Source organism: Rousettus aegyptiacus, unplaced genomic scaffold (assembly GCF_014176215.1).
Source record: "Rousettus aegyptiacus isolate mRouAeg1 unplaced genomic scaffold, mRouAeg1.p scaffold_m13_p_9, whole genome shotgun sequence".
NCBI classification, from domain to species: domain Eukaryota; kingdom Metazoa; phylum Chordata; class Mammalia; order Chiroptera; family Pteropodidae; genus Rousettus; species Rousettus aegyptiacus.
The window spans coordinates 431,676-456,674 of record NW_023416312.1 but is presented as its reverse complement, the minus strand read 5'-3'; the positions used below and the strand labels follow the sequence as shown (position 1 = coordinate 456,674).

Genomic DNA, 24,999 nt, shown 5'->3' with positions numbered 1-24,999 from the left:
TTTTCCATTTCGAAATAATGATAGATCTATGGGAAGCTACGAAACAATATACAAGGAGGTCCCAGGCACCCTCCGCCCACCCCCATCTCCCTTCCTTAACCCCTGGCAACCGGTAATCAATTCTTCATCTCTATAATTTTGTCACTTCAAGAATATTATATAAATGTAATCATACAGTATACAACCTTTTGAGGTTGATATCTTTTCAAACTCGGCATGATTCTCCGGAGGTTCATCCACGTTATCACATGTATCAGCAGTTTGATCCTTTTCATTACCCAGTGGTATTCCATGGTATGCGTTGTTTCCAGTTTGGGCTATTACAGTAAAATTTCCATGAGCATTTGTGTACAGAAGGTGGCGTGATCGCGAATTTCTATTTCTCTGGGATAGATGCCCAGGAGTGCAATTGTTGGGTCACGTGGTCAGTGCGTGTTTAGTTTGCGGTGCACTGCCCAGCAGTCTTCCAGAATGGCTGAGCCATTGACGTTCCCACCAGCAGTGTATTGCTGATCCAGTTTCTCTGCACCCTCCCCAGTATTTGATATTGTCACCATTTTTATTTTAGCCATTCTGGTAGCTGTGTAATGGTATCTCATTTATATTGGTTTTTAATAGTGAAGGACTAGTTCCTAATGCAACATAGGTGTGTTCAGTACCTCCTAGGTGCAATGCTCACACCCGGATGAGCCTAACTTGGTGCCTCACAGAGTTGTTAAAATTCCCTGTGACTGCTGGTTCTTCATTTGAGCCCTGGCTAAAATATCAGTGAACAAAAGGGAAACAATGTTATGCAAAATACATCTTTAAACATTATGCAGAGAACTGATACTCAAGATGTGGCAGACTCATACTTCATGCATATTCACTTTGGAGAATAGACACATTTAATATTAGAAAGAATTGCCAAATTGCCAAGACTATATACAATTTCTCTCTTCCCCCTCCCCCCCCCAAACATATTCCCTTGCCTTTGCATTTGCATGAGTTAACTAGGAGCATGATCTATCTCCATTATCAATAGATAGATAGATAGGTATATATACATAAACACACATTCACAGGCTCTTTGGCCTTTCATCTTAAATGTTCTCCAACATCCAATCAGGATTATTCCAGGTCAGAGTTTCTCAGCTTCGGTCCTATTGAAATTTGTGGTTAGATAACTTTCTGTGGGGCTGTACTGTACATCGAAAGAGGTTTAGTAGCATCTCTGGCCTCTACCCTTTAGATGTCAGTAGCAACCCCTCTACCCCCCCCCCCAACTTTTGACAACCAAAAATATCTCTGGACATTGCCAAATGTCTGCTGGGGAACAAAATAATGCCCCTTCCCCTCTTTGAGAATCACTGGTCTGGGTGGAAGACAAGGAAAAGCTCAGGCTTCAAACCACCTCGCTGAGTCACGGAAACTTGACAAGCATCCTCTTACCATGAGACATATTCGGGTGCCCACCTGCTTACTTCTGATAAATCCCAGTCCCTTTAAATTTGCTTTTGCCCATTATGATTGAAGGTTAGTGGTTAATGGAGAAAGATATCAGCCCTTGTTTCTTAAAGAGTTTGTACCCAATACTTTAAAAAACAATTTGAACACACATAATTAAAAACAAAATTTCAATTAAGCATAGTTTTATTTTACTTCGTCTTGAGTTTATCGCATATTAGATATGATTATTTTAACAGGCATAAAATTGAATAGATATAAAATATCTATTAAGTGAGTTATATCTGTAATGCAAAGAGAATTTCATGAGAAATTGGCACAATATTGGCTTTTCTTTTTTACCTTGTTTTGCTAATTCTCTCATGGTAGAGGTTTTAAGACATTTAAAGAGCTCCAAAACAACAAGAGAAAGCAAAATCAGTGTGTCATGGTTTAAACCTAATAATGTCACCTTAGTCCCCAACTGTCCTGGACTATCTCTTTGCCTTCCTTTACACTTTTATATGCAGCGATTGTATGAGATGACCCTTAAGAGTTACAACATTGTCTTACAAATTGGGATTATTGGCTGAGGTTATAACGGCAGCTGAACATTCACACAAATTTATAAATTGTCAGTAAAGCAAAAAAGGACTTCAGATTTTTGGTGTTCTTTCAAACAACTCTGAATAAGTCCTCGAAACCTGTGCAGTAGCAGTAGATGGTCTGAATTTTTCTCAATGCCTAGCACACAACCTACTTACTTATCTGCTGAATGTATGGATTACTGAATGAGTTAATAGAAAGTGAATTTTAAAATGTAACATTGGTTATTTGAGATAAAATGTCACTTCCATGTAATGGAACATCATAATCAAAGCCGTAGTGGTTTTCAAATACTCTGGCTGGTACTAGACCTCGTTGGAGCCTCTCAAGTTATAACATGATAGGAAAGCAATGTTCAGTCTAACAAAAGATTTGTCAGTCTTAAAAACGTATATAGCAGAAGCAATTCATGCTTTTTTCGAATCCCAAAGCCTTCTAAGAGCATTTCAAGCTGTGCATTAGCTTTGAGATTTTAAACTTTGAACCAAGGGTAGAAAATGTAATTTCAATAAATGAAGACTACTTCTGATTAGATCCAGCCTAGGGTAATGGAATGCAGCTAGGTTTTAAATTATTGTGTACTCGATAATGTCAAGGTAGAGTCATCCCTATGGTTCGTGGTTTTCTTGTAAAAAAAACACACACTGCCTTGTGTTTTGAAATTTCAGATTTTCTCAGAGAGCTCTTGTCTAATGATCATTTAAGAATCTCTAAAAAAGTAAAGTATTTACCATTCAAATTTACATATATATGAATAGATATTTTTCTTTTTAATTCCAAAGACTACTTTTGGCCTTTTGCCCAAATATCTTTTTTTTTTTTTTTAAGGATACAATATTAAATATCTGGGCAGGTTAAAATTCTGTAACATTTACCTATAAATGTTAACTAATGCTTTCTGTTTTATCTGCTAAATTGCTACATAAATGCTTTTACAATTATGTTACCATTGATATTGAGACATCATCTTTCTAACTTTCAAAAAACACACGACTCTTTGGGGTTGAACCATCATAGCTGCTTTAAAATAAAAATCTTTCCAACTGGTATCTTATCACCACCCTTGCTACCGACTACATCACTGGAAGTCGACGGTCTGTGGTTCATTTTTTTGTACTTGGTCTTGTTTGATTCCTATATTGTCACCAGCAACTCCAGAAATGCTAGCATAGCAGCGGATTGTCACGAGGCCCACTCCCATTTGGGACATCATTTGCAGGTACAAAGTTTATCCTTAGATAAAATCTCTATGTGTCTCCCTATTGCTTTTACCCATGTTTGGCCCCTTTACACAGCACAGAACACGTGCAGTTACTCTGTTCCCTGACAGCACTTCAAAGAAAAAGCTAACAGGGCCTTCTGGGGGCATTTTTCCAGGTTAAATATGCCCAGATGTGTTTGATTTGGACTCTATCCTTTAGGATCAAGCAATCTGAGTAAGTACAAATGTCCAACAGTTAAATGATCTCTCCGTGGGAGAGACTCACCTGATTGGAGGAAAGAGATACCATTTGGCTTCTAATAGCCAATGATCTTAAAGTCACTACTTTAAGTTCTCACTGCCTGGATTATATAGACTTTGCCTAGCTTACTTCTGGAATGGAAATCTTCGCTAGTGAGTGAGCAATAACGTGCTGGCAGGGATATAGGTCCTAAGAAAAAAATCATTAATGGACAAGGTTTAAATTTTCTTCCTTTTAACAGTCTGATACTCCATGGATATTCGCGGTCTCTTGTTGGTGTGTGTTAGAGGACTCAAAATATTAATCAAATAAAAGAGTCCTGAGATGGAAGAGAAGAAAATAGGGGGTAGATAAGTAGGAAAATCAGGGGAAGAGGAATCAGGAGCTTTCTTCAGATATCTGGAAGGCAACTTAAATGATTTGGACATTTTAAGAAATGACATCGTTTTTACATAAAATACTAGAAATCTGGAATATACACACAGTGTGTTGGCAATAAGATATTTAGAGGTTGACAGATCGAGCCAGTATCTAATGAAAACCAATGTAGCGAAGAGCTAGATCTGAAACTCGGACGTGTCTTGTTCCCTCTCTTGCGCAGTTCTTGGTATATACCAGGCACTCTATAAATATTTGTTGAGTAAATGATACAATGAGCATATGGTGGCAGAGCGATGCCCTGAGTCTGTAAGAAAAGTTTGTAGGCTATCTTCATCGTTTCAAAAAACTCAACGGAAATTGTACAGCTATCATTTTTAAATGATTATTTTCATCGGATACTTCTAAACGTGGGGCTTTGTGAAGTTAAAGAGAAGAGGTTTTAAAAAATATTAAGTGCAAGAAGGCAGCCATAAAGGGCCCTATAGTATATGATCTGTTTATATAAAATGTCCCGAAAAAAAAAAGAAAATCTTATAGAAACAGAAAGTAGATCAGTAGTCGCCAGGAACTGGGAGGAGGGGAAAATGGGAGGCGACTGCTAGTGGGCATGGCGTTCCTCTTTGGGCTGATGAGTACGTTCTGGAATTAGACAACCTTGTGAGTGTACTGAGAGCTACCGAATTGTAGACTTTAAATGTGTGACTTTCTGATATGTAAATTATACTTCAGTAAAGCTGATTTTTTTTTGAATGATAAGCACAGCGCTGGCATTTAAAGAAGGGGGGAGGGGTCCTTCATGGTTAACCAGTCAGGAACCACTTGCTGATTTTATGTAGATTTTTTTGCATATTAAAATACTTCTATTCCATCTCTAAAGGGAACAAGCAGAATATTCCTACAGCCAAAGAGAGCGGAGGTGGGCTCTGCTGCTGGTGATGCTGGGGACATCCCTCCTTCCTCAGCCCCAGTAATTAGGAAAAAGTATGGAAGTGGAACAAAGACAGTGCTCAGAGCCTAGGTCGTGAGACTTCCGGGATCTGTGGGCAGCTCTGTGCTCTGGGAGGGTGGGGCGAGCTTCAAGCTGTTTGCGCCATTCTCATACCGCGTAAATCTAAGCCAGCGGTTAGCAAACTTCTTTGTAAAGGCTGGAATTGTAAATATTTGGGGCTTTGTGGCCCATACAGTCTCTATCAAAACTACTCAACTCAGCCCTAAACAATAGGTAAACAATTGGAGGTGACCGTGCTCCAAAAAATGCCTTATTTATGGACACTGAGATCTGAATTTTATATAATTTTCACAGGTTGCAAAATATTACTTTTGATTTTTCTTACAACTCTTAAAATATACAAAGCATCTGTAGCTTGCAGGCCACACACAGCAGGCAGAGAGAGGGCCATAGTTTGCTGATCCCGGCTCCGCACTAATGGCTTAGGCAGGTTGGTGGACCATGCTAAATTCCTTAAGTCGCTGTACAGGTCAAAGCAGTAAATAATGCTACATTATGTTTAAAGGCCGAGCTAGTAAGAAACTACATTGCAACAGTCAACTTTTTAGCAAATTATGAAACATCAACTAATATCTTTTCTAAAGAGTATTATGAGTATAATAATAAGGCTACCTTCTGTGGTTTTGAGATTTTATTTTTAAGTCAGGAAAGCTAGGATATCTGGAATATAGGCCATTAAGAAGTCTGCCAAGGCTGTGAATTTAAAGCCTTGGGAATTTTTCATTGCCCCTGGCTGCTGAATTTTAACAGCAAAGTTATTCATTAAGTTCACATTTTTTAAAAAAAACTACCAACAATGCTTCTTTATACTTTGTCTGCATTTGATACGCTTCCAGAAAGATGATCTTTAATTTGACTAATGAGTGCATCTATTGTTATTTTAATGACAAGTAATTTACAGAAAGAAAACTCCAGCGAGCCTGTCTCATTTCTGGAAGTAAAGTCCCTGATGTCCCCATCCATGAGGGAGCAGCTGGTGTTAGATGGCTCCTACAGGGTCCAGCCGCTAAGACCTGGGTGATACTGCCTGTTGGTAACGAGCCGGAAATGCAAAAGAAAGAAAAGTTTGAAATATGTTGGCCGTTTTATATTATGCTCTTCGGGTTTGTTTTTCAATCCGAGTAGAAGTCAGAAGTTGAGAAACATGGAGATTTGGGGGAGTTCTGGCCTACTCCCTGTAACCCCTAAATATCCCATTCTCCTTTCTTCTGTCATACAGATACTTAGATCTCTTAATTTGAAGACAGATTCAACCTGTATTTCCTAGGATCGTAAGAGAATTCAGGGGGGAAAAATCGAATGTTGAGCTCACCACAGTTTTCAGCATAAACTTCACTGTTTATCTGATTTTTTGATGCATAAATAACTCAAGTGTCCACTGAGGCCACAGTTCCCCAGACCTTATAGATATCCAAGATGAATTAAACATGTGCCGTGTCCTCAGGGGACTTATGGTTTATTTGACTTTACAGAAAAACCAGCAGAAATATGCTAACAAATATGGCAACTGCAAAACTTTCTTCCTAATTCTAAAACTTTTTCCATCTGTTTATATGTATACATAAAGTATAAAGTATATAAAGTACATAAAGCATATACATAATGTATATAAATTTATATGCATAAGGTATATAATGTGTATAAAGTATACAAAGTGTATAGACAGTGTATATAATACATATATACATAATATACATAAAGTATATACATAATGTATGTTTAAAGTAATGAATACAGCATCTTAATGTCAAATAATTGTTTCCACATCATGCAATGTTCTAAATGTCAAGGCTAAAGTCTGCCTTAAAGAAGGTGAACTGTGGCTTTGCTCTTGCGATAATGGAAGAGAGAAAGAGATTATTTACAAAACTATCTCTTTCAAAATAGAAAGCATTTTATGCAAACAATGATCTAAAATCTTCTCACAGTGATATTCCACTTTCTATTATTTGGGCCTTTCTATTATTTTGGACCCTGCAACTCTCTGAGTTAAATATTACGAGTACTCTTTTACACATGAGAAAAAGGAGGCCTAGAAATATTTAAACCTTGCAGCAGGTACCAGAGTTGATAAAATACTAGAAAAGCTTCAAGTTCAGCTACATCTAAAACCTAATCCCCTTCCTTTTGTTTGTGCCTTAGCATATAACTTAGCAATTCCTGCTTCTACTTCCCGACAGAAAATTTAGGAAAATTAAGGCATGGAAGAGTATTCAGACTTTACTTATCTTCTAGCATAATCCTTCGAGCAGCCCATTATAGGAAAACGAAGGCATGGGGACTTAGGCAGGTTAAACGTTTTAGATGTAGAAAGAAAAGTTTCCAAGCGGAAAAAGGACAATTCGAGTGAAATATATCAGGTGAATGCATGGGCTGGAGAAGATGGTGAGCACTAGTCAACCAGGTGGTGGAGGGCGGGAGGATGGGGAGCACTGAGACCTTGATCATTAAGTGAAGGTGTTGAAACTCCTTGTAAGGGATAGTTGATCAGAGCAGGGGTCGAGAGCTAGGACTTGAGTGGCCGAGATTGATTGTAGATTCACACGGGGTTGAGAAGATCAGTGAGAGGCCCAAGATTGGAAACTTGATTTGAACTGATTGTCACTGACCAGGGTCTGTGACCTAGGAGACAAACAATGCTACTCATTGGTGCGATTGCAGAGAAGGGAAAGTGTATTAGTTTACTATTGCTGTGTAACAAATTACCATAAACTTACAGGTTAAAACCACACCCATTTATTAGCTCATGGTTCTGTAGGTCACAAGTCTGGGTGGCCCACTGTGTTCTCTGCTCAGGGTCTCATGAAGCTGAAATAAAGGCGTCGGCCAGGCCAGACTCTGATCTGGAGGTCCTAGGGAAGAATCTGTTGCCAAGATCACTCTGCTTGTTGCAGAATTGGATTTTCTTGCAGTTTTAGGACCGAAGTCTCCGTTTCCTTGATGGCTGGGGTCTACTCTTTTCTCCTAGGGGCCGGCCACCTGTGTTCCTTCTCATGTGGCCATGTGCATCCTCAAAGCAGCAAGGGCACATTGAGTCTTTCACACACATAGTATCTCTCTAAATTTCTCTTCCGCCATTAGGTGGGAAAAGCTCTCAGCTTTTCAGGGCCCATGTGGTCAGGCCGGGCTCTGGGTTATCTTTCTCCCGCGAGGTCGACTATGCTATATAACACAATACAATTAAAGGACTGATATCTCACATTCATAGGTTCTGGAGATGAAGGCAGGTATCTTTGGGCCACCATGTAAGTAATTCTGCCTAACACAGAGAATGATGGTCTTCAGCTGCTGCCTTGCTCCTTTGTGAGCTGTGTTGCCTGTGATAACAGCTTTGTGGGCGGTTGGTCCATTCTCTCCCAGGGTTAAAGGGCAGATGAGAAACTCTATTGCATTTCCTTCCTCCTGACACTTGTTTCTTCCTGCAAGGAAATCTGTATCTTTGGGCATTCTCTTCTCTCTGTGACCACCTCCTGGATGTTGGTGCCAAGACACACTGGAGGGCAGATGGTCCATCAGTTTAGGACAACTTAAGGTGGTTGAGAAGAGGCATGCTGGAGGCCAAGACAGCACTAGAGGGCAGCACAGAGCAAGAGCTGATAAAAGTTGAAATGTATACTCACTGGTCCTAGGCCTTTTCAGAGATGATCTCTGTTCATCTGTCTTCAAAGCATCTTCTTAACCCAACATGTGCCTCCTAATCCAGACCACATTGAGTCTTTAGTAAGAACATGGCAGATATAACATGTGCTGACCATGGGCATATCATAAAAAATCAACTCACTAAAGATCTGCTTCTTGGAACCTCAGTTTCTCAAACTCAGAAATGGGCTGAAATTCAAGGATGAGACATGTAAAATGCAAACATCGTCTTTTGAATTCTAGCTATGTAAAGGCCATTATTGACAAGTCTGATGCTGTAGCACAGTATTTCACACCCTATTTTCATTATCGATCCCCTGAGGAGTCTTTTCAAACAGTTTTTCTAATCGATTCCCTCCATAGAATATTAATGCTACAACTATTCAGATATTGATTTATGTATATTTGTGCTTTGTACATAAAAAAAGTAAAAACTTTTTTATGAAAAAAATTATTGTCTCCCTCCTGGGGCTATATCGCCCTCGTTGACAGTACATGTTGTCATGGGAAAAAAGAAATAGCTCACATTTTGATATTTATTAAATCTTCAGCTTACATGATCTATTTGATTTCACAAGTGGCAGTAATACTTCCGTTGAACTAAAAGGTACTTAAGATTAATCCTGGGATATCAGAAGAGTCTTTGAACATGAAAAATTACCTAATATATTATATTTAAAATTACAACTTGCAAAACAAAATGTAAAGTATGGTCCCATTTTGGTGGATAACATGTACAGCAAAATGACTAGAAAGATCAATCTACCAAATGCTACTTCTTAGTGGTTAGATTCTTCTCTAGGCATTTTGCTTTGGGGGAATGTTATAAATGAATACATATTACAATTGTGTCAAGAAAAATACTATTAGAAAGGTTAACCATTCTCTCTCTTTTTTTTTTTTGCCATCAACATTTAGGATTAATGGGCAGCGTAAACTCAGTCACTCACGTGTAGCAAAAGAAGTATTTTGCATGGTTCATTCATGACTCCTTTAGATCTCTGGAGGGCTTCCTGCCTCAAAGTTTATTGTTGCATTCTCCTTAATTCTGGTTGAGTGCATGTACATTATTTTCTGCAAAGAAATACCACCTACTAAAGAGTGTTTCTTCTGTTCTAGCAAGGTTTTGATGTCCCTAGAGCTCCCTTAGTCCTGTTTACTTTGGATATTTCAGGAGTTACTGTAGGATTTAACTGCGGTGAGTCTTTAAGCCCTCTTTTTAAATTCACAAACTGCCTCTAATCTTAGAAAAATGTCACGTTACACTTTTGAGAGGTTTGGGAACTTGACATTTTGTAGCCCAGTTGGGGCGTAGGCTGCTTCCATTCTGAGCACCTTGTTCCAATTTACGTCAGAGGGAATTATACACAGGTCAGGGCTGAGAGCAGGTTATAATTAATGGGGTGGACAAGTGGATTTTTAGTGTTTCATAAAATAAAATGGAAATCACATGTGCTTGGAACTGTTGTGTGTTTTAAAATATTTACATTTATTCTAGTAAACATTAATTATAACTGATATATTTCTCCTGTGAACTTGCTAACTGGGAGGTCACAAGCCATTGTTCACTAAGTAGAAAGGTTGAATGACAAGCTAGTTATATTTTTACAAAAGAGTACTTGGGGAGGTATTGGTGAGTGAACTCGTGGAAGCAATCCAGTCTTAGGTTTTTCGCCTAATTTTCTCTCATGTTTAAAGCACCCACTTGCCAATATGATCCAGATGTCAGTTCTTCTAAGTGAGATTGGGGAGTGCTTAGCTTGTGAAATTCCTGAATGGATCCTGGTAGAGACGCGTGACCAATGCTTAACTAGTAGTATTTTTTTTTTTAAATTAACGTTTAGAAGTAGTTGAAGCACAACCGGAATCTTACCCAGCGTCCAATTTTTCTTTACATTCAAACATCAGAAATTTCTAATTCCTCGCAGATGTAGCAGCAACCATGTTGCTGAGGAAAGAGATCTTTGAGTCAGAAAAACCCAGATTCTAAACTGGCTTTGCCACGTGCTTGCTGTGTGGCCTTGGGCAAGATGCCTTAACCGTGAGCCTAGGTTTCCTCGTCTACACAAAGGGAAAAATGACGCCTACTTTTTAGGGTTTTGATAGGGATTAGAGACCATTTATATAAAGGACCTGACGAACTATAGATAAAAAAAAAAGTTGGCTATGAGTGTATGAAGGAATGGTCAAAAACAAACAAACAAAAGAAATATAAAGGAGCCTTATATAAATTGCATTATATGTCAATCATTTGGATGTTAGGTACATTGACACATTTTTATTCTTGCCTAGAAGTCTGTAACTTCCCAAAATAAATATTATTTCCATGAAGTTAATAATTATTTTTGTACATATTCTTTGTTTTGTGCAGTGAAGAATCAATAATATAAGCACACTCATCAGGGTATAATAGTTAACTGAGTAACATATCATGAGATCTTTTTGCCCGTTTCTAAGGAAGCTGTTTAAGTTTTTAATGGAAGTGCAACTTCACATGGAGTTAGCAGGTACCAATCTACAGTACTTCCTGATTCTGTTTCTACAAATGAACCAGAGGAATGTTAGGCAGTTCTAAATGGGATGGGGCTACTTTTCCAGACCCTTGACCAAATATGTCACATCTAAATCAACCTGGAAATCACTGTGGTTACATGTTGGAGCCGAATCATCCTTGTATCCCACACCACCTTTGAGTATCCCAGCTTAGGAAGTCTCTGCAGAACTCTCTAGGGCTTTAGATCTATAGTATTCCCTGAAGTGGGTCCTTGGGAAAAAAAATGCCTGTGTTACGGGTGTCTTCACCTTTCTTCAGGGCAACACTTGGGGAAAGGATACTGAGAAAAGACAGTACAAATAGAAGGATAAAATGAGCAAGAAGGAAAACCCATTGAACATGGGGAAGATCTACACTGAGTTGTACATTGAGATCTAAAATATCTTCATTTCGTATATTCTCAATACATTTGTGCCAAAGGCATATTAGTTGAAAAACATTAATATGTAAATGCGCATATTTATCCCTTACAATAAAGTCCTATTTTAGGGTGTAATGACTGTACCATTTTCAAAATGGTCATTATCCAGAAACACCAACACTGCCACTAAATTTGGCATTATCGATCTACCTATAAGGAGATCTTTTACCGGTCCATAAGTGAGATATAGCTGATCCCTTCAGCTTCATTTAGACATTTATAGAAAGCTTTATGAAAATCCTACTATGTGCTCAATAGCTAACAGAGTTCCTGGCACATAATAGGACCTCAATATACATTAGATTTCTAGTGCTGCTGTGAGGATTAGTGCATGGTAATACCCCTCACCCCCAGAAAAAGGGTGTGTGTGTGTGTGTGTGTGTGTGTGTGTGTGAGAGAGAGAGAGAGAGAGAGAGAGAGAGAGCGCGAGCAGAAGCCCCAGTCTTAACTTTTGACACACGTGCAAGGTATTTGGAATTGGAAATGATCTTAGCTGACATTTTTCTACCCAATGCAGGAATCCTTTCTACAATAATCTTCACCAAAGGGCAGGAAGCCTGACATAAGACTAGAGGCCTCTTTCTGTTGGACAATAATTTGATTCAATGCAGTCTTGTTATTCGGTAGCTCAAGGGCACAGTATAAAGTTCTATGAGAAACTGCAACATGGAGCCCAAGTGAGAACTGGACTGATTGTGACCACATTGCGGAAGGCACGTTAGGGGCCACTTTTGAGTCACCATTATGTTCCACCATGAAGCCTAAATTCTAGCGCTTCCTTAGTGAGTTTAAATATATACATCGAAGGCATTTACATGGTCTTTAATTTGTGTTCAAATTGATTGGAAGCACTATATGAAAATTACTCATTTTTTACACTTATCAAACATCACGTAGGGAAGAAGGAAGTTTTGTGTGTTTCCTTTAGCGCAGAAACTTATAAAAACCCCAGTTTCTCTGAATTTTGCCGAAAGAATCAAACCTCCCTAATAACCACAGTTTTCTTCATTATACTTTTTCAACAGCTTTGTGAAATACGAGGAAGAAGATGATGTTATGAATTGACGTAAACATTGCTGGTCATACATACATTCAACTCGGTCTCTTAAATCTCCTCTATTAATGATGAAAGAGAAAAAAGATCTTTATAATGATAATCTCAAGGAACAATAAAATGTGGAATTACCTAAAAACCTTTCAATTAGATCCAGTATGTGGTTTGTAGTTATGCAAGTAAAGTGGACTCAGGCATTTTAGGAACGTTTCAATGAGGATTTAAAAAAAAAAAAAGGTTTTCTGTTTGGGGTTCAGTTAACCAGAAAATTAAATTAACCAGAACTCTCCCATTTCCAGAGAATTTCAATTAATTGAAGTTTGACTGTACTTTTATTGTAAGCTTAGTTCCCACACAAATGAATTCCATTTTCTGACTTATTTCTTGGAGAGTGACTAGCATAGTAAACGCTTTGAATGAACAAGGTGGCTTTTTGTTTTGGGATTTTAAATATTGATATATATCTATACATATCTATACGTCTATAAATAAAGAGATAGAGAAATCTCACAGGCAGAGGCGCGAATGTTTAAAGAAGTATGAGTAGTTAACGCTCTCGCTGTGATTGGACTTCCCGGCTCTCTTTCAAGTACACCTTTCTCCTTTCCCACCTGCCATTTGGAACTGAGAAGTATTTTCCTAGAAATAGAACAATGCCTCCTACTCTGTTTCTCAAAGTAGTGCACAGAAGGAAATGCACCGTGGTCAAAATAATTTATAAGTGAAATTATAATGTTTTGCTAAAGATAATCAGGAAATGAGGAGCAAAACCCCTCAAGTAGCAGAGAGGCCAGATGGTTGGTCTCAGGTGTGTGTGTGTGTGTGTGTGTGTTTGTGCGCGCGCGCGCACATGCGCGCGCAGTCATGAAGCGGGAAATTTTGCTTGATTTAAGAAGACACTGGTCTTGATTTTCATTCGGCAGTTTTGAGGGCTGTTTTTTGTTTTTGTTTCTGTTTTTAATGAATCTATCTAACACACAGCACAATATTTTTATTCAGCCAATCCATCATTTGTGCCATTGTGTATGCCAGAGTGTGCTGATGAGAATGCGAAGTCTTAATGGTAAAGAAGTGAATGTGTTCCCCAGTCTCGGCTATGAACGAGCTCAGAATCTGCCCACTACCCTACAGACCATCGATCATTACCATCTCCATCATATTGTTGTAGGGTCTGGTGTTTTTGTTTTGTTTTCTTTTGATAACCCAGAATGGGAGAAAGGCTGTGTACTACAGTGGCTAACTAGGGTTTTGTGAGATACGGGGTAGACTCCAGGGAGAAAATAGAGGTTTTGGAGTTCAACACTCCGGGGGGCTAATGTGCATAAAGGCCCCGAGTTTAATCCTCAGAGCTGCCAGTCAGGATCACGACAAAACGCACCCATGCAAAGAATTGCTTCTGGAAGCCGGAGGCGGGGGTGGGTAGGGGGATCAGAGCGCCCCTGTTTGGACCGTGATGTTTTGGTAGTTGATGTTCTGGGGAGGTTGACTGGCTGTGGCTCAGGCACAACAAAGCTCCCTTCTGGGAAGCCACCAGGCCTTGGGCTTGTCACTCTTTGCCCAGCACCACAGGAGTGAGCGATTTCTCAATCTGTGTTCTAAGGAACAAAATGAATTGAGTTGTGAAATGGAATATTTGCATCTGTTCACAAGAAAGAGTCACTCGGAGGAATTTGTAATGGAAAGAATAGATCTAGACAACTGGCAGAGCTGTTCGGAGTCATGCCCTGAGTCAAGTGCCTGTTGATTTCAGTGGGGACAAGCTGAAGAAGCTTCGGAGCAAGGGATATCACCCACCGATCTTTACCATAAGGTGATAAGTGAGACATTGAAAAGTTCCTTTTTAATGCAATGCTTTCTCGTATAATTGCGATTCTTTCTCCAATTAACGTACTATCAAAATAAATATATCCACTTTAAGGTAGTGTAGCTACCTTGAAGGCTCCCTATCCTTAAAGCTAGATATCTTTTCATAGGTTGCATCTCATGTACTAAATCTTTGCAGTTTCAACTTATATTTAAAAAGCCAGCTTCTTATATAATTTGATTCAATGAAAGGATAAAATATACAAGATGAAATGAACACTTACTGGCTTAAAACGAAACGTTCTTTCTTTAAGACTCAAGTAATCCTAAACGACAAACAAATAAGGCACAAAGAAAACGTCAACAAACAAATGCTTAGTCAAGTCCATAAGATCATACTTTTTTATATTAATTTCAAGGCAATGTCCTGATTTCCTGTTTTATAAATTATAAATGTCCTCAAAGATACAACGAGGAAACATTTGGATAATGCAAGAAAAATGTCTCAGAGTTTAGCCTGCCTTGAGAGTCTATTTTTAAAGACATTAGAAACCTCATGGCATTTATGAGATTTGTTTTCATATAGATTACAAATGAACAATAATAATAATAATAATAATAATAATAATAATAATAATATCGAGCCTCTAAAGAAACATTTGAAATTTTGGGTTTTAGGCCAAAAGCTCTTTGCATTGGAGATAACGCACTCTCTGAGAATTAGTTGATTTATCACCCCTCCATGTCTGCCACTCCATCCTCTCTTAAACCTTATTTATTTCACGAGAGACTAGCTGGCACCCACCAGCCAGACTTCCCAAGTGTTTCCCTCAGCCTCTACTGCATCTGCAGTGGTAACCCTTTATTCTCCCAGAACGATTCCCTCTGTGGTCATCTTCCTTCTAGCTAGCTAGCCCCTTCTTAAAGAGATGGTTTCTAAAGATCAGGATTTGGCTGCTACTGCAATTTTACCTGAGTGATAAATCCATTCATTCATTCATTCATTCATTCATTCAGAGATACTTCTTGCTATTATTTTCATTGTCAATAAGACAGCAGTAGATCTCTCAGGCAATGAGCTCTTCTAGTTTTAATTCGTCTTTGATCCTCCAGGCACGAAGCCCTGGCTGTACCTGTTCATTTCCCTCCCACATCATTTTTTCACTTCTTTCCGTTTCCTTCCTGAAGTTTCTTCTCCTAGAGAGGCAAAAGCAAAACCAATGACTCTTGAAATGTCTTTCTTCATTTCCTTCGCACCCTTAACTGCATGTCCATGGTTACTTTCAACTTTAGGCTAACTTCCTGCCATCAAACACTCAGACATTCAGGGAATTCTAAGTACCACAGTTCCTGTTTTTTTGGTCCACTGTGTGATCGTGGCTTTTCTTTCTCAAATTTCATTGCTAAAATAAATAAAGAGGTCACTGCGTTCCAACAGTTCATCACTCTGTCGTGGAAGAAATAGTGAAAGTTGGATTTAAATGTCCTTGAAAAAGAAATCATCCCTTAAGTAAATCTGAAACTAAAATTTAACAATTTGAGAAATTACTTATAACTCTTTGCCTAATGCTGGCAAGTGTTATCCTGAAATTAACACGTTCTTTGCTTGTTTATTGGCAGGGGCAAAAAAACAAAATATCAAGAGAGACTGCCCAGATATGAGTAGAAATACCTTCTCAGCTAAAGTAGGCCTATACACACTCCTCTATCTTCTATCATACCATCCTTTGTATTTTTCATTTTATTTATGGTTCTTTGAAGTTATCGTATTTTCTCAACTATTTCCTGGATTAATTTGATATTTCCCTTATTAAAATGTAAGCTCTCCCAGGACAGGCCTTTGCTGTCATATTCACCGGTGTATTCCTGCTGCCCAGGGCATAACCTAGCACACAGCAAGACCTCAAAAGTACCTGATGGAGGAAAGACTAATCAGAGAAATGACTTTCTCTCTGCTGTTATGCCAAAAGTAATTCTAAAAATTAAAAAAAAAAGCCAAATTAATGGACATGTAGGAATTCTGATGTCATACAAGTAATGAAACTAGCTTACTCTTTCAAACTCTTAAAATGAATTTAGGTTAAGAATGAAGAGTTGAAGTTACAGACCAGATGCAGACTGATTTGGGACAAATAACAAAGTTATTAAGGGCCATTTATTTGGTCAAAGTGTGTGTAGGGGGTGGGCTCCCTGCTCTCTGCCCATTTCCCGGGTTCATCAGCTGTCGTTAGAGGATGGTGGGGATGAGGAGCATGGTGCACTTTCTTGGGGCTCCTTTTACCTCTGGTCTTCATGGCTCAAGGGTCATTCAGCGTCAGTTAACTGCCTCTACCGTAACTGTTAGAAAGCCGAGTAGTGACCTGATTCCTAGTGATCACTATCGGTCCGATTTCCAGGAGGAAACAGGCTGTGGCTGGTGGGAAATAATTATCCACAGATCTCCAATGTTTCTTTACCTCTTGTGAGCTGATGCGCTGATGGCCTTTGTTCCTGACTATCTTTTTAAGGATGTTTGTATTGCGAACAGCCTTGGAAGATGGAGATAGAATGTCTCCATCCAGATTAGAAGGCAGGTTGGTTTGTTGTCTATTATAATTAACATCGTGTCTCTCTCCAGGGCAAAGGTTGGGCAGGTTTGCTTGTAGTCAGCCCATAATGAAAGAATCCCAGGTGCCCTAAAATTGGGGTTGCTCAGCTCCGATGCAAACCCCCTGCATATGCAGCATGTACCTCTGTACCTGGGATGCTCCGTGGGACTTGATGAGGCAGGGGACTGATATGGACATGAAACACATGGTGTTTGCTTCCCTGACCGAAAGCATCCTGAGTTTCCAATTCAGAGGTCTCTCATCTTCTGCCAGTATCCATGAAACTGGTAGTTTAACTGAAGAGCTTGTTAGTAGGAAAAATCTGAAACCTTTTACTTTTTGATACTCTCACTTGCTCCACCCCTACCCGGGTCCCTTATGTCCTGCAAAATAAAACATTCTGGCAAAGGATTCATATAGGACAGGTTGTAGACAACTGAAGCCTTAAGACTATGGCGGGAGATCCATTGGTAATGAATAAAGATATCTTGAAGTCTAGGAAATAAATGAAACTGCCTATGCGAAGACATTTATTAAAGAGTACTTCATGTTAATAATAGGAATGCTAGTTTACTAATTGATCATATATCGTTCCTTCACATAAGACACTCCCTGATCATTATTGAATAAATAAATGGCTTTATATCCTTCCTGTTTCCAAAACTGGTTTGAAGATGTTTCCAATAAAAAAATACAGATAATCAATATATTCAAAGAAGAGGGAGAAGAAGCGATTCAGGACTAGAGGCGAAAGATATGAGAGCTACCAGTTTGCTAGGCACTTTTAAAACTTTACTTAATCCTCAAAGGACCCGTTGAGCTCGCTGTTACTGTCGCATTTGACAGATAAGGAAACTGTATAAGATCTGCAGAGTATCTGTGAGTGTAACAAACATATGTGGAGTTGCTGGCTCCTATCCGCCTTTGTTAGTTAAATGGCAGAACCAGGGTTCGAACTCAGGTTTATCTGGTTTCAAGGTACACGTTTCTTTGCACAACGCCGCACTGATGGTCTGACCCCCAAACTGAACCACGGACAGTTGGGTCAGTTGAGCTCAGGGCTTAAACCCAAGTTTTCTGACAGCACGCCAAGGAGGAAGCTGGATTAAATGCATCATCTTAACGAAGAGAGCCCCTCAGTCCATCTCTTAATGCACAATAGAAGGAAAGGCTAGGAAAAGAGAAAAAAAGAATAGTATCAGAATTTAAAGAAGAGGAAAAAACCCTGCAATTTTAGATACAATACAAGGTAGGCTATATTATTTACTTTTCTGAACCCTGTTAGCTTAGGGACTGCAATAATAATAGTAATAATGAGTATTATAATTCTTATTATGTGATAAGACCAGTAAAGGAACTCTGACGATCTTGTTGAATATATTGTCATACTAGTTAGTTGCCTGATGGTTTCTCAACGCAGAATGCATCCCATGGCTTCTCTGGGAGTTCTCAAAAGCTCTATTTAAAAGTTTTATTAAAGTGTAAGTTAAAGTATGCTCTGAATGGGAGAGGTTTTTTATTTTCTTTTTGTAAACAATTCAATGTTTTTAGTAATATATACAAAGTGAGCTCGGTTATTTAAGTAAAAAACAGTATCTTAGTTTACATGGGGCAAAAGATAGATCTGGAAATTTCAAGAAGTGGATCGTGGATTGAAAAAGTGGATGATTTAATGTGATTTGAAAGCAGTTTTAATTTTACGCCCGCTTTAAGTTGTACGTGTGTGTATGTGCGGATTTTACCGGTAACCTAATTACACCGCCCTGGACTTACAGATCTCTTGCTGCCTGAAAAACTAGTTCATCCGTTAGTATTTAAATCTGTTCAAAGTACTTTTGTTCGCGTTTCTCCCAAGAAGCTCCCGCCTTTGTTCTTCAGGGACATGTAGTCCGACTCCATTCTTAATATCCTGTTTTCGTTTGTCAGCGCGGTTGTCCTTTTCATTGCCATGTTCCCATGGTCCCCTACTCTCATGGGGTGCTTTACAATAACAGTTCAGGACAAAAAGAGTCACTCCTCTTTCTGCGCCTTAGGAAAAAAAAAAAGACTTCAGCCCCTGACGGTCGGGCTTCAGCGATCACGGGAAGTGATTAAAGCATGTTCTTCATAATAGTTAACCAGGAGTTGTGAATAAGGGTTACTTTTCTTTATTTTTGAAGATCCCAAAGTAGCTTCAGGGTATTGTGAGCGTTGAGGGGTTTTTTGTGTGTGTGTGGCTCACTTTGAAGTTGAGAGAAAAAGCAATTTCCTTTGAGAAAAGGAGCTATCATATTCGAGAGAATTTCCCAGTCCTCTCATACAATAGGAATCCGTTACTCTGTCACGTTGCCATTACCTTGGTGAGTCATGGGACCAGATTGGTCGATTCCATCTCTGAACTTAAGTTTTCCAGAGCTCAGAGCACGATTGCGATTTGCCACATTGGGCATCATCAGTGACTATTTATTGATGCATTTTTCTCCTGGTGGATAATAAGTGGGAAGGGGAGACTGTGTACTTGCTCTGCCTTCTGGAGGAGTATTTTATAAAAAAAGTAAGGAAAAGTTTCCCCAAGTGGCAAGTGTTTTTCCAGGTGGCATCTACTTGCTGCAAAAATCCAGCTCAACTGGCCTTTCCTTCAGAGACTGAACCTCTTAGGTCATTTTGCTAATTTCCAGGCTACCCCTTTTCAGAAATGAGTGGGCATTTTTTTTCTTTTTTAGCACATACATGATTTGCAAGTTTCTGTTTTTGCACAGAGGAAGGAGATTTTCTCTAATTCAGATCTGAAGAGTGAATTCTGTAAGTCCCAAGTAATTTTGCAAAGGAGCTTTTGTCTGTGTGTGTGTGTGTGTGTGTGCGCGCGCGCGCGCGCACATATATACACTGACGTATTTGTATATGATGACAAAAACAAATTCCATTGTAGACATATGTAGGATTTTATATAGACACAGAAATAGCTCTGCGGATGTATATAGAAATTCCTCTCGAATTTGAAATGCGCTTGGAAAAGCATTCAGGGAAGGTGGCGTTTAAGCGCTTTTCATCAGCGGCTTCCATTTTTTCCACCGTCAATGCTGCTGGTTCATACTCCAGGAGACTTGCAGTGGACTTCTGTGTGTGACTAGGTGTGATGAGCTCTCACTCCCTGCCTTCTCTTTCAAGTCTGCTGTTACTGCCTCAGAACCCAGTTCTTGCCTGGGACCTGGTACACAGGACAGACCTGGAAAATATCAGTCATTTTCAATATAATACAAAATAGGTTCCGTTTGCCTTTAAAATTGGATGCTTTATTCCTTAACATAAACCGTAAAAGATATGAAGTGTCTGAGACCCTCTGATAGTGGAAAATTTCCTGCGAAGGTTGTCAGACTATGCTCTTTAGAAGATTTTAAAATTTGTTGTTGCTGATCATTTCCTTTTGTTTTTGAGGGGTGGAGTAAATGTGTTTCCTGATGTTTCCACTTGAGGTGTTCAGGCGAATTTTCCACAATGCCAATATGTCTCAGCAATTTTGACGATTTTACTGTTGTTTTAACAGAAACAATGCTTTTGAACCTCTCGATCAAAAGTTCTTGAAAATTGTCCGGTGACATAAGTGAGTCTCTTCCATGGACAGTGAGGGCTTCTTAGGGAAGTCACCCATACGTGAAATTGAGTTATCCCTTTGTTTATTGTTAGAAGACAAATGAAATTATAATTTGTAGAGACATAAGCCAAGAAAATATATGCTTGCGTTCTGAGGTCCGAGCGTGTGAAGCACTTTGGCTTACTGTAAGGTGTCGCAATGCCATGAAAAGTAGGCGTCCCAATGTGCATATGGTGTAACATGAGGAAGTACCTCTTGCCTCCTGTTCGCCCTTTATCAAGAATGTTCTTTAAACACCTTTGGTGGAGTCCAGATGTCTGGCATATAAAGGGAGCCACGCAGGTTTACAGCCAGCGTGTTTGTTTTGGTTCGGCTTCGTTTTTTTTTTTTACTCTTTCCTTTTATTATTTTTATTTTTTTTAAATTTTTTTTATTTTCCCTTTTTTTTTTTCCCTTTAGTGGCAGTTCTTGTCTTGCATCATGATAAGCAACGTCCTTGAAAGAACTACAGAGCAGGACACATTGTTTTTTGCTTTGGGGAAGACAACTTCCCCTTCTTCCTCTAGACAATCAGTTTTGACAAGATTACTTTCCATCCCCAGTTCACTCTTTCTTTGCCATTCTGGAGACTGCAATTTGGGACACCCATCAGAAGTTTGCTATGTGTGTGTTTATGTATGTATTATATGTAGGTATACACATATTATATATATACATGAGATATGCTGTGTGTGCACATTATATACATGTATGTATGTGAACTTGTTTGTGTGTAATTACATATATATATATATATATAACACATATTTTCGATTATTTATCAGGATGGTAGATAGCAATTTAGATCTCTATTATCGGAAGAAAAAAATTACTCTGCTTTGTCCTGTCTGTATAAGAGATCATTTTTCCCGATGTAACATTTTAAAAGACTTCTTCCAGATATATAGATATAGATATAGATATAGATATAGATATAGATATAGATATAGATAGATATAGACATGGATATGGATATAGATATAGATATAGATAGATATAGACATAGATATAGATATGGATATAGATATGGATATGGATATAGATATAGATACAGATACAGATATAGATGTAGATATAGATAGATATAGACATAGATATGGATATGGATATAGATATAGATATAGATATGGATACAGATACAGATAGATATAGATATAGATATTATGGCGTTGGTTAACTAGACACAAAATAATAAGCGTGTTATTTAAAAATAAGCAGCGTCCAGAGCACGATGTGATGATGTACTCAATAGGACACCGAAAGGACCAAACTGCGAGCGAGGCGACCAGCGGTCGCTGGCCGTGGGCGCCGGGCCGGGCAGCTCCCGCCGGCAGTGTGCAAGGCTGGCGTCCAGTGCTCAGCTGTAGGCCACTGACCCGCCGCTGATGCTCCCTGTGAGGAAAGAGGGTATACAGATCCTGGTGCCAAGCTATCATTTATTTTGAGGGGAGGCGGGACAAGGCACAGTGGGTGTTGACCTGACCTGAGCTGGCTTTTCATCTGGTTCCAGCTTGAACGTTGAGTGGGTGAGGGCATAGGGAAGCCACGACAGGGTCCGTGTCAAAGGCATGTGGAAAAGTAAGAGGGAGGTTGGATTTTTCAACTCAGCAGCCCTGGCGGGGTGGATGAGGTGGAGCTGGCCTTCCTGGAATTGTCGCGTCGATTTTCCTGTTGTGTTTCACTGTTGACGCTCTTACAGACACACCGGACCGCTCCAGCACTGCCTGCCACCCGCCATCTGGTCTCGGTGGCTTGTCTGTCATTTCGTGGGTTTTCATCCTCTGCCTACGGCGATGTTTCTCCAAAAAGAACTAGGGTGCAGTCCATTGGTGGGTATGCAAGGCAATCTGTTTGTAAGAATCTGGAGAGATGCTAGAAGGACTATTAAGGGCGAATATGCTATTTCCTGTTTTTAACCTGTTTATCAGCCTTTCAGTACAACAAATTGCATTTCTGAGACTGTCGAGGGGATTTCTTCACTATTAAGACAGAGCAGGATCAGTCAGTTGTCCCTGGAGAAATCCGGATTGCTTTTTTTGTATTGTCATTTGTGTCTTTTTGTTTGTCTGCTTGCGTAAGTGAACTCCAGAAGGTGTGTTGAAGCGTTCTGTTAAGTAAATTTGGGAGAGTAGGTTTCAATTAAAATAACCAGTGTGACCTAGCTCCCATTTCTCCTTAATTTTTATCATTAAAGCCTTCATTTCCCTAAAGACAACTGTCATGTTTTCAATGATTCTTTTCAGGAACGTTCATTCATTATTAATCAGGTCGCATGGTCAAGAAGGGTACGTGATTATTTTAAAGAATGTCCTAGAGATCTAATTACTAAAAAATGAGCATGTTAGAGACAGATGTGGAAATACAGGAAAGGTTTTGTGAACAGTTTAATTCTATTTGCATGAATTCCACCAGGTGGTCGTTTGGTGAAATTAAAAGTCTTCCCTGGTTCTCGCTTTAGGTATCAGGTAAAACATTTTAACTTTGACATTTCTTAGAATAAAGATGAAATGACGAATTATTAAAAATCTTGTACTAATCGGTTATTTTAAAAGTCGAGGCTAGTAGTGCCTCAGCATTTATCTGCTTGTCACTTTTTTTTTTGCAATCAGTCCCTCCAGTGCCCTAAAATTTGGTTGGCAGAAATTCTCAGTCATCTGTCACCGATTAACTGAACAAGTTTGAGTGTGCTGACAGTCGGAGGTTAACCACAAGGACATTTCGGAGGCATTACCTATAGAATGTTACGGGATTGCTCTTTTTTTCCACCTGTTCCTACTCAATGTATTATTTATACTGTTGCTTTAAGAACCACTCTGCATTTTTCCTGCTCTCTGCCGTAATCTGGGAGTGGAATATAGCCTGCGTTGTGATGTCAATTTCCAGTCTTTGAGAATGCCATTAAATTCCAGCGGCTCTCGCCCCTTCCCCTTACTTCGCGGCCCTGTTTTCTTGTGCATTTACTGATTCACTCGTGTCTCAAATCAGCCAGGGTACTAAGCAGCAAAGTAACATCCGGGGAGTACATTTCTTCTGTGGTTTTTATAACTCAAAGTTAAATATTAAACCGTGACTGAACATGCAGACATTGAGCGCTTGTGCGATGTTATTTAAAATACTCTATTTGTGGTGAATTCCTCTTGGATGTAGCATCCAGTTTTTACTGAGTATCTATGTTGGATAATGATTTGTGAGGAGAGAGGACATTTATGTGAGAGGTGAGAACAAGTCCCTTCTGAGTTTAGTCCGTGTTGCAAACCCGGCCTCAGACACCAAGGTTAGTTTCCAAGGTTTTACAGTTCTGAAGTTGTGAGTCCGCTGAAAGTCTGTATTTCTGCTCATCCAAGGTCAAAACACCATTCCACAGTCTTTAAAAAATCACTGCACCTGTGGTTCTATAATAGGCGTAATCTCATAGCAAAAATCCAGATGACAGTAAGTCACCTAAATCTTAATTACCCATGTAAAGAGACCGGGTAGGAAATTGACTTGATCATGTTTCTGAAATTTAGGACTCATAAAGAATTAGATTTATTTTATTCATAACATTTCTGATGCTGACCTTTTTTCAGTGCACTTTTAGGAGTTTCTTTTTCCAAACCATTTTTCTGTGACCTGGTGTAACATTGTGCACTTTTTACAGTGTGTGTGTCCCCTCGGTTATGTTTTGGTAAATTTAACATCAAGCTTAGTTCCCATACCCCAGAGGCTATTTGGGGGATTGGAACCAGAGGAAGTGCCTTGGGAATCATCCGGGCAGTCACTGAGAGCCACTTGATACCAATAATTGATCACAGGCCACCTAGTGTTGGTATCCACGTTTATTCCTTTGTCTGGTGACTCATTAATTTCCCTCCTAGTGATGGCTTTCCGAAGGGTACAAAGTGAGGGACTGAAAGTAAAATTATGGGTGGCTGGAACGTGTGCTCTTTTTCATATACTCCAAATCAGAAAAATGATTGTTTTTCATAGACCGCGCAGACACGACATGTAGGGAAGCACTGAGAAATGGGTATATCTTGTGATTAAAAGAGCAGCGCCTCCATTAAGAGAAATTTGGAATTAAAAAGCTCATGGATGAAATGCTGGCAATCCAACATCTCCTTAATTCTAGTAGGTGGCTGAGCTCATAGCATGCGCTTGGTCCGGAGACTCCTAATTCTTGGTCACTTATTGACTATATGGGTAAAATGTCCATATTCTTAGGATTTTGAACCAGAAAGCCTGCTAATTGACTTTGGCCATGGATTAACCCTTGCAATGTAGGTTACCTTACTTCACGGGGATCCTAGGTGTTTCTTCAAGGTGCGGATTATCTTCATTGCCTCATAGCAGAGGCCAGGAGATGCAAGGAATAAAGTTGTGAAATTCTAAAATAAGTTACCAAGCAAAATGGTGGCCAGGGTTGTGATAGCATAGGCAGGGTTTTAAATGTGTTCTCTGCATTGA

At 39.3% G+C, this 24,999-nt stretch overlaps 1 protein-coding gene across 4 annotated transcripts in view; it reads left to right on the top strand.

Annotated features, from left to right (window-relative positions):
• Positions 1 to 24,999, top strand: part of MID1 (midline 1) — a 305,290-nt gene that overhangs the window by 174,290 nt on the left and 106,001 nt on the right. Inside the window, exon 1 of one of the 4 annotated variants that reach the window (XM_016140154.2) lies at positions 21,967 to 22,382. The exons of the other annotated variants lie outside the window; for them this stretch is intronic. The gene's annotated coding sequence lies outside the window, so the exon portion shown is untranslated. Of the gene's footprint in view, positions 1 to 21,966; positions 22,383 to 24,999 lie in introns of those variants that run through there. 4 annotated transcript variants of the gene reach the window in all.